The 10,295-nt window shown below is 37.6% G+C and overlaps 1 protein-coding gene across 1 annotated transcript in view; it reads left to right on the top strand.

Moving 5' to 3' along the window:
* The window catches only part of LOC130046652 (E3 ubiquitin-protein ligase TRIM71-like), a 74,517-nt gene that overhangs the window by 56,679 nt on the left and 7,543 nt on the right, over positions 1-10,295 (top strand). The gene's annotated exons all lie outside the window — the stretch shown is intronic.

Raw genomic sequence — 10,295 nt, forward strand, 5'->3', positions numbered from 1 at the left:
GCACATGGGATATTTATACAGGATCCGTGTTTGCCCAATTCTCTATTTTGTATTGCTTATAAGAGTTATGACATTGATCACTGTTCGTTATCTCCACCTTTCATATAACGTTTGGATTATAATAAATTGTGAAATTTGTAATATTGTGTTTTAATTCGGAACTCTATCAATTGTCCATTAAATCATCACGTATCCCACACACATAATCACGAACTGGTAGAGCTGATGGTAGCTAGACTTCGGGATGAAGACTCATGACGTAATCGAATTGAACATCTCCGGGAAGAGGTGGGTACATAGTAAGATGAGGAGGAAGAATACAAAGATAATCCAATAGCATAAATCCTGTCTGTCGGATATCATAGAGATCAATTAATCCGATATCACAGGTCCTGTCTACCGGGTATCATAGAGATCAATTAATCTGATATCACAGGTCCTGTCTACCGGATATCATAGATATCAATTAATCTGATATCACAGATCAAGTCTACCGGATATCATAGATATCAATTAATCCGATATCAAAGGTCCTGTCTACCGGATATCATAGATATCAATTAATCTGATATCACAGGTCATGTCTACCGGATATCATAGATATCAATTAATCCGATATCACTGGTCCTGTCTACCGGATATCATAGAAATCAATTAATCTGATATCACAGGTCATGTCTACCGGATATCATAGATATCAATTAATCCGATATCACTGGTCCTGTCTACCGGATATCATAGAAATCAATTAATCCGATATCACTGGTCCTGTCTACCGGATATCATAGAGATTAATTAATGCAATAGCACAGGTCCTGTCTGCTGAATATCATTGACATCAATTCAGTAAGATATTTATTACACGGTTAGAGTGAGTAATGGAAAAACACAAAAAAAAAGGGAAATTTATATAAAACATGCTTTACTTGGGAGAAAACAACAACTTTCCCGATTCAAAATACAAATTAGACAGGAAAATTTGAAGAGAAACAAACACTGCCTGTTGTACGGATGGCCCACGTGTTACTCTCAGTCTGATAAACTCCGCATCACAGTCCACGACACAAAGCAGTCCTTAGATGAATTATTTGCCTTCACATAAAAAATATATAATATCTTGGGGTGACGCTCCTCACAATATGAGAACACGAATTTGAACAGTTGCGGCGCGAAAACGGCGAGGTTGCCTTATTAAACGTCCAAAACCAACTTGATCACGGAGACGCCATTTTAGGGGGCACGAATGCCGCAACATTGAAGAAAGTGTGGGAATCTATTACAGTGATCCCCCGTTATAACGCCAGCATTTGTACCTCGGCAATGTTGGCATTATAACGGGGGTGGCATTATATCGGGGGAGGGTGTATGTGTGTACAGCTGTCATAAGAAATTAAACAAATTTTATCTCCTACATCAATGTGCTATTAGATTTCGGTGTGTCCGCCATTCTCAGATTTAAAAAAAAAAATTACTGCATATTTGAACTCAGATGCATATGATTATCGTTTACGTAACTTATTATCTGCTCCAAACTTTGATACCTGGAGGATTAACGGCGGATAATTGGTTAAGTCTGCTCACTCAAACTTTCCTGCCGTTAATTGACGATAATTAGCGGGGGTGATATTATAACGGTAATTGACCAAATCGTACCTGTAAATAGGTTGGCGGATGGCGGTATGTGGGGGATGGCGTTATAACGGGGTTTTACATAGCAAGGAAAACGGGACTTTGGACTTTTTTGGCGATATGCGGGCGTGGCATTATAACAGGGGGCAATATAGCGGGGAATCACAGTATTTAGATATGTGTTCTTTCTAACTTTCCTTCAATAAATATCGTAAATATCTCTGCTAAACACCCACAAGTCATAACTCGAAATTGCAATAGCATTAGAGAATACTTTGGAATACCTAAGGTCAAATACTCCCCAGGAACCGCTACCCCCTGTGTTACCACAGAAACGGTAAACTAGTGTTTGCTCTGTGTCAGAGTTGTGAGAACGTGAGACAACTCTGTTGTACTTGCTCGGACGAGCAGCGCTGTATGACGGGGGACACAGGTTTTCAGATCATCAAAATGTGTAAAAGTATACCACTTTCATAAACTCTCATCACAGGGGACCCAAGCGTTGATCTTAGCGAGGGAGGGGGGTGTCTTAAACTGAAAGGAGACTCGAGCGAATAGAGTCGAAAGAAGACGAATTACAGTAGATGAACACATCCAACCTCAATGCGATGTGATTGATAAAATGCTGGATATAAGATACATTGCTGAATAACTAATACATTCCCTTCGGGGTAAATTTGAACAATTTACGACATTAAACACCCGCTGGGTCAGACTTATTAGAGGCAGGGCGATAAACCTGACGTTGGACATTATTTATAGGTCTGCTGTCGATCAAACGAACTCTTAGCTGATGATCATATCGAATGTTGCATTTAGGGTGGAGATAAAAACTAACTATTAAAGGAAATGAGATCTGTCGCATTCGTGGGTTTTCTTTACATCATACAAATTCTCATAATTTAAACTTCCATGTTAAGTATTTTTTACAACCAACCAGAACAAAACATTGACGCAAATATTTTAAAGATCACTCGATACAAATTGTCTGTTAAAGTTCATGGCAGTTTTGAACATAAACAATACCATCTCGTTTGTTCTAAACGAGTGATATTGATATAATGCATTATTGTTATTGAAATAATTAGCTTCAGACATTGTTAGACAAACATGTTCTTGTAGTATGAACGTTTAGCTTTAAAGATTAAATAGCTGCATACGAGTCTTTGTCTTCTTTTAAAGGTATTCTATCACGCATTGAAAATCCAGGTGGGGGTACGATATGTCTTTAGTCTTCGCATTTGCATCATATCTGTGTTTTCTGGTCGATTGGTTCTTGCAGTATTGAAACATTGAAACACAAAATTTAAATAAATTATGGATATTTTTTATTTCATTTTGAGGGGTTGTTGTCCGTTCCCAGCGCATATTTCAAAAATCAATAAACAGATACATTTGATTCACACTAAAATTTGTTTATATTATCATTATGTATATATACTGAAGCTGTCATTTTTATCAAGATTTATTAACATTCAAGGGAAAATGATTCATTTTACGGATGTTTTTCCAGCTTCATTGTATTGGTCATTTCAATTAACTGTTCTTTCACAAAAACTACTGCATTAGGTTAGAAGACGGCATAGTGGAATCACCAGTCCATTTGTTTGTCTGTCAATCTATCACTGGTTGATTTTGTTGATAAAAGATGTGTCGTTTTATTTTAATTCACAAATAAAATCAAAGCCACCCCATCTCCCTTTCTCAGACTTTTGGTCGAAGCTTTCCCTGGGGCGAAATATTATAAATATTTAGGCTCGCATAATTATTTATGAAAATACGTTAATTTTGTATTTTATATTTCAAAAAGCACGTGCTATGAAAATGCATGATCAGTATACAATTTAATCTTTATGATTTGGTTAATTATATTGCATGTAGACTAATGAACCACAGGGACATCTTATCTTAACACACGTTTATTATGATAGAGAACAGAGCAGATAATGTGCCCCTGTACTAAGCGTGTATATAACTAAATAATTTCGTGTAATGGTCACGGGCGGATCCAGGAATTGCGGTTATGAGGCAGTGCGTTCTGTTTATTACATTTTCTTCGGTTTTTCCTTCAGTACTTTTAGCTGTCCCTGTATAAACACTGATATAGATCCCTGGCACCGCGCAAGGACACATCAACTTCAACCAGAATGACACGCCAACTTCAGCAAGAAGGCTATTGTCTGTATGACAGGGAGCATTACAAAACAATTACCGACACAATTATATCAGTTACGCGAATTTTAAATCTAAGAATTCGTTAAAGTACAGATGGAACGGTTTGTCAAATAAATGCAAATCACATCTTTGCGAGTGAATTAATTGATTTATCAAATATCATTGAAGATTGAGTTTGTCTTAGGTTTATGCATTTTTTATTTTACTTATATTTGTAAAATTTAAAAATTCAATAAAATGACGATTCCCTTTAAATCTGCCTATTCCATTTGATGAATCAACTGAACTAAGTAGAAAAACGATGAAAACATTTCTGGAGACCTTTAATTCAATCATTCATATGTGCTATTTACTACTTCATTCTCAGCGTTTTGTTTTCTGAATCTCGATAACGCGGGCGTGCTCTTTTTATTTCTGACCGACATGAATTGGTATACGTAATGAAATTATCACCATACCATCAAGTAATGATTGAGTTAAAGGCTTCATGAAATATTCATGCCTTTCTTTTTAATTTGTTATAATGACGAGATTTAATCTGAATGACTCTTGAATTGAGCAGTGTATCTACAATTACTTAACTTTACTTTCATTAAAGGACGAAAACACACAATAGGGAAAACCAATGGCATAATTGCGTTTCTTCTTTGTTTTGGGTTCTAATCCAAAAAAAAATGTTTTCTATCAAAGTATCTACAAGTTGTTGAATATAAAATTTCCGAATCATTTCATTTGAAATCGAAGTTATTATCAGATTTAATGCCCATGACTGATTTAATTACTCTCGGTGAATGTTTTTCGTGGCTGCGTAATACATGTACTTTACGTCCACCTGTATGTTGGGGTTAGACTAGGGCCTCTATATAAACCAGGGGCGGATCCAGGACTGGTGGTTAGTAGGGGCACAATTTTATGAGGAGTCTTAGATTTTACAGATTATATAAGGCTTGAAATATGTCTCCTATTTAGTCATTTTTACTATTTTCTATCATTTCGAATAAGGTAAAACTAATAAAATCACACAAAATTTTAAGGGGTTGGGGTGAAAATGTTCAGCTCTCTCTCTCTTAATGTTATAGATTCAGTACTGCTTTTATTATTTTATGCTTCTAATTAAAATGAGTTCATATAGAAATCAAAAACATTGATAATCGATAGTGTATATGTACTAGTTGCATTTGACACCAAAGTTTTAAATATTGATTCCATGCACGTGAAATCGGAGGGGGCGAAATATGAAAGCTTCAAAGTTAAGAATTCATCCATGTAGCGACCTACCCACTGCACGATTGACGGAATTGAAATTCAGACAGTTTGAGCGAATGAAGACTAACAGTCGCCTCACACACGTGTGCACAATTAAAGGTTTTGATAATCCGACAGTTTAGCACCATTGTTGTTGTTATCTTATTGCATGTCAATAAGTTTAAACCAATTAACCAGCAACATATACCCATTCTGACGCCTAGAAAAATATAAGTAATGTTAGCAAGGGACTCTATAAAGTTCAATCTGCAGTTTGATCATATTTCGTCATTCGGTAGTTTTCTTAAAATTAGAAGAACAAGAGGCCCATGGGCCACATCGCTCACCTGAGTCACCTTGGTCCATATCAGAAGATTTTCCATATCTATTTGCATGTAAAACCGTAGTCCCTATTATGACCCCAAACCTACCCCTGGCGCCCATGGTTTTTGCAAACTTGAATCTACACTATGTCAGAAAGCTTTCATGTAAATATGAACTTCTGTGGCCCAATGGTTCTTGAGAAAAAGATTTTTAAAGATTTTCCCTATATATTTGTATGTAAAACTTTGATCCCCTATTGTGGCCCCATCCGACCCTCGGGGGCCATGATTTTAACAAGTTAGAATCTGCACTACCTAATAAAGCTTATCTATAAATTTCATCTTTTCTGGCCCAGTGGTTCTTGAGAAGAAGATTTTTTAATGACCCGACCCTATTTTTACCTTTTCTTGATTATCTCCCCATGGATGGTGGCCTGGCCCTTTATTTTAACAATTTAGAATTCCCTTTACCTAAGGATGTTTTGTGCCAACTTTGGTTGAAATTGGCCCAGTGGTTGTTGAGAAGAAGTTGAAAATGTGAAAAGTTTACAGACGGACGGACAGACGGACGCCGGAATACGGGTGATCAGAAAAGCTCACTTGAGCTTTCAGCTCAGGTGAGCTAAAAAACTGTTTGTTGGGTTAAAGGGACTGTATACATGTATTTGACTATAAAAATGACCTATGTATAACTTATAATCTCATATAAATTCGAAGGGTTTTCCGCCTCAATAGAACAATTGGGCAGCTAACCCAGGTATTTGTTTGACTTCTTGCAAAGTGTGAAATATATTGGGTCGGCACAAGATACCCGTGATCTTAGACTAGATCTGATATCGCGCCAACCCAATATATTTCAAACTTTTCGCAAGAAGTAAAAAAATCTGTTAATTTCAAATATCCGAACTAGCTAACCGTGATTTTAAAGTTCTATTGTGGCAAAGACTGTAGGATTTTGCATGGAGTATGCCTGCTATACATAAATCATTGTATTATCCAGACACTCCCGATGAACATTTTTTCTTATGAAGAACTCTATCACAGTACATTGAACGTCAGTCTCGGTCGAATGTACATGTAATTAAATCGTGATTTAAAAAAAAACAAACCAATTGCTGGTTTGAATTTTTGCTTCTATGGATTGTATAGTAAATGAATTCCAATTTCTAAATAATCGATATTGGCCTAATATCTATATTAAATGAAGTTAATTTGAAAGATGCATGCTATTACAATATCATAGAAGTAATTATGTATCTTAAACACTGCTTTTGTCAGAGAGAGAGAGAGAGAGAGAGAGAGAGAGAGAGAGAGAGCAAAACTGTTAATTATTGAAAATCCCTATTGCATGTTGTATGATTTCATTTACGGAATATACTAATATACATTCAAAAACAGGAATTGCCTGCAGCACGCACTACCATTACACAGTGTATTTAAGAATATTTTAATGAAGAAAGGGTGGTTAGAAAATTATAAGGAAAATTTTCAAAACCTTGTTTTCTCAAAACGTAATATGATATCGTTGGGATTTTTATCTTAAGATTCTTAAAGACAATATACATATGAGGGTGTTGCTATTTTCTTTTTAATAATTCCATCTTTATCATGAGTATTTAGCCTGCAGCACATTTTAACACCTTCTATAAGGTGCCCCTGGCCACAGCAAAGCTCCTGGAAGCTGTGTGTATCGGCAAAAAGCACACACCGTGGAACACGGAGGATCGCCGTGGTTTTCTACGGTGGGAAGTACACATTTCGTGTCGGGTATTTCAGGTCAACGAAAGGAGAGTGAGAGAATATGTCTGCAATGAGAGCAGTATGTCTCTTTCTCTCTCTCTAGTTTTCATTTTCTGGCGCAACGTTGACCGCACACACGAATCAAAACTCACTAGTTCAGTCCATATATGAGAGAGAGAGAGAGAGAGAGAGAGAGGCCCGAGGATGAGCTACCTGATATGCACTACCATAATGAATTTTAAACACAAACCACAAAACCTCCGCATCCCAGAAATATACAAGTATTTCTGTAATCTTAGTATTGTCCTGAACATGTTGGATGTGGATTTACACGAAAGGCACACAAAGTTATAAGGGTACAGTCCCCGCTCGATATGTAGCTATTTGTTACAAAGCGCACCACAAATGGCGACATTTTACAGCAAAAATAAATCAATAAAAGTGTTAGCCATTCACCTCGTTGTTACATACCGTGTCGTTGTTACATACCGTGTCGTTGTTACATATCGTGTCATTGTTGCATACCGTGTCATTGTTACATACCGTCTCCTTGTTACGTACCGTCTCATTGTTACAGAACACCGTGTCATTGTTACATGTCTTGTCTTTGTTACATAGCGTATCGTTGTTACAAACCGTGTCACTGTTACATAGCGTGTCGTTGTTACATACAGCGTCCTTGTTACATACCGTGTCGTTGTTACATACCGTGTCGTTGTTACATACCGTGTCCTTGTTACATACCGTGTTGTTGTTACATATCGTGTCATTGTTACATACCGTGTCATTGTTACATACCGTCTCGTTGTTACATAGCGTGTCGTTGTTACATATTATCTCGTTGTTACATATCGTGTTGTTGTTACATTGATTGATTGTATCTTGCTTAACGTCTCGCTCGAGAATTTTTTACTCATATGGAGACGTCACCAAGACCGGTGAAGGGCTTCATATTTAGGCCTATGCTCGGCGCTTACGGCCATTGAGCAGTGAGGGTTCTTTAGCGTGCCACACCTACTGTGACAAGGGACATCCGTTTTTAAGGTCATCTCCGAGGACCCATGACATTCACACCTGGTGCCGAGTGTTTGACGATGGAACTATCACTACCCATTTTAACGACTTGGGTATGTCTCGGTCAGGATTCGAAGCCCGGCCCACCGCATGCGGGGCGAACGCTCTAACCTCTCGGCCACCGCGGCGGTGTGTCATTGTTACATACTGTGTCATTGTTACATACCGTGTCATTGTTAAATGCCGTGTCGTTGTTACATACCGTGTCATTGTTAAATGCCGTGTCTTTGTTACACACCGTGTCGTTGTTATATACGTGTCATTGTTAAATACCGTGTCTTTGTTACATACCGTGTCATTGTTAAATACCGTATCTTTGTTACATACTGTGTCATTGTTACACACCGGGTCATTGTTACATACCGTGTCGTTGTTACATACCGTGTCATTGTTACATACCGTCTCGTTGTTACCTGTACATATCGTGTCATTGTTAACTACCCTATCGTATCAGAACAGATCTGCATGCTTAAGATCAGGTATGTAGAATCAGGGGATGAGGGTATCCCCTACATTTCGACAACGATTCTTTCCCGGTATTTCAATGTGCCTATAATTAAGGAGGTATGCTGCACTAGAGAAATTTGATGTGGGTGAAAAGTGGAGGATATGTACAATATTTTGAAATTGAAATCTACTTTATTTAGTCAAACAATGCAGTTTTAGTTGATACCAAACTGAGGAAAATTTATGAACCCTGCGGGACTCGAACCCGCAATCTACAGTTCAGCAGTCGACGTGATAATCTACTGAGCTACTCTGCTATGCAATGATTTTTTTAAATGAATAGGCAAATATTGCTGATATTTATATTTTCATCCATGTTTTAAAAGGAAGTCAGCCATCAAGACGATGTAGAGTACCCCTCAAATGACCCCTCTCTGCTATTTCTTAAGGACAACCCACTATTTCATTCAATTCGAACGAAAATCTAACTATAGATTTAAAATTAAGAATGTTAACCTTTTGGAAATATTTTACCCAATATTCTTCGTAATTTTTCAGTTGTTTCTGCTCCCTATTCAATGGTCAAAATGTGTCATCTTTTATGAGAACTTCCCAGGGTGAGGTGACTTAATGTATAATAATGGAAACAAATTGTGAGCGAATGCGTTTTTAAAAAATTTTCAACTCGAAAGCGCTGTAGCTTTTCAGCGGCTAAAGCAATGACACCATTGCGTCAAAGGCGGCTTGATAGGAGAAGTTTTCTAAATATTCCCATGAAAAACTCTTACCTCTTATTGTGGTCTCTGACCGTCTCACCTTAAACCCGTGGTCCTGATTTTTAACTACCCCGGGTCCTGACTTTTAATTACCCCGGATCCTGACTTTTAATTACCCCGGATCCTGACTTTTAACTATCCCGGGTCCTGACTTTTAACTACCCCGGGTCCTGACTTTTAACTACCCCGGGTCCTTATTTTTAATTATCCAGGGTCTTAACCCCAGGTCCTGCCTTTTAACTACCCTGGGTCCTGAACTACCCCGGGTCCAAACTTTTAACTACCCCACGTCCCGACTTTTAACTACCTCAGGTCCTGACTTTTAACTTCCCCGGGTCCTGACTTTTAGCACCTGTAGATATTTATATAGCACTACGATTAATCATGGACCTTCTGTTGTTTTTAACAGTGCATCTCTATAATTCTCACGTAAAATATTTAGTCCCTATTGTGGCCCGACCCTATTTCATTGGGGGGGGGTAGGGTAGTATGGACAAACAAATCTACCTAGGGATTAACCATGGTTTTCGTCTACACTTGAAGAAAATTCTAAACAAGAGATATTTGTAAAACACATGCCCCCATGGTGGAAAATTGGAAAGAGTTATACACACACCTCATATAATTGACAGTAGTATCATCAATTCCAAATATTGAGCAGACAATATCTTCCTATGTCAAGAGTGGATTGACCATGCGACCTAAAAATAAATAGGGGTTATCTACTCCTTTTGCTGTAACAATGAACCAAGTTTGGTGTCAATAAAGCAAATAATTCTGAAAATATAGGAGTCAATATATTACTATGTCCAGTTCAACCATTGACCTTTAACCACGTGACCTCAAAATCAATACGGGTCATCTTCTCCTGAAGATATACCAATGT

Source organism: Ostrea edulis, chromosome 5 (genome assembly GCF_947568905.1).
Source record: "Ostrea edulis chromosome 5, xbOstEdul1.1, whole genome shotgun sequence".
Lineage (NCBI taxonomy): Eukaryota > Metazoa > Mollusca > Bivalvia > Ostreida > Ostreidae > Ostrea > Ostrea edulis.